Here is a 634-nt window from a genome sequence, read left to right as displayed (position 1 = left end):
TATATATATATATATATATATATATATAGTTATTTAAGAGATACATATAACTAATCAGATAATCTTTACTATATTATAAAGCATTTGACAAAAACTTAAAAAATCATTCTTTATGCATGAAATACTATTTATTGATGCATATTACTTAAAATTCAAAACTACAAATAACTTGTGTATAAATACAACTTATTAAAGCTCTGTATTTGAATTTCTGTAACTAACTGCAGATAAACATAATTATATAGAGGATAAACATCTTATTTTAAAACATAAAAAAATCTAAAATATAATTAGGATAATTATTGAGTTCTAGCAAAATAGTTAATTATTATCTTTACAAAAAATTATATTATGAAACCAAATATAAATTACTTCGTTATTAAACCTAAATTAAATTATCTATACTATATTATAAAGCATTTGACAAAAACTCTTAAAAACTACTTTTTATGCGTAAAATGCTGTTTATTAATGCATATTACTTAAAACTAAGATAACAAGTAGATTGTGCGTAAGTACAACTTATTAAAGCTCCATATCTGAATTCTTGTAACTAATTGCAGATAAACATAATCAAATACAAGATAAACATCTTATTTTAAATATAAAAAATCTAAAATATAATTAGGATAAT

Source organism: Cynara cardunculus (assembly GCF_001531365.2).
Source record: "Cynara cardunculus var. scolymus isolate 2C chromosome LG 5, CcrdV1, whole genome shotgun sequence".
NCBI lineage: Eukaryota > Viridiplantae > Streptophyta > Magnoliopsida > Asterales > Asteraceae > Cynara > Cynara cardunculus.
Note: the sequence above shows the minus strand (reverse complement) of the source record.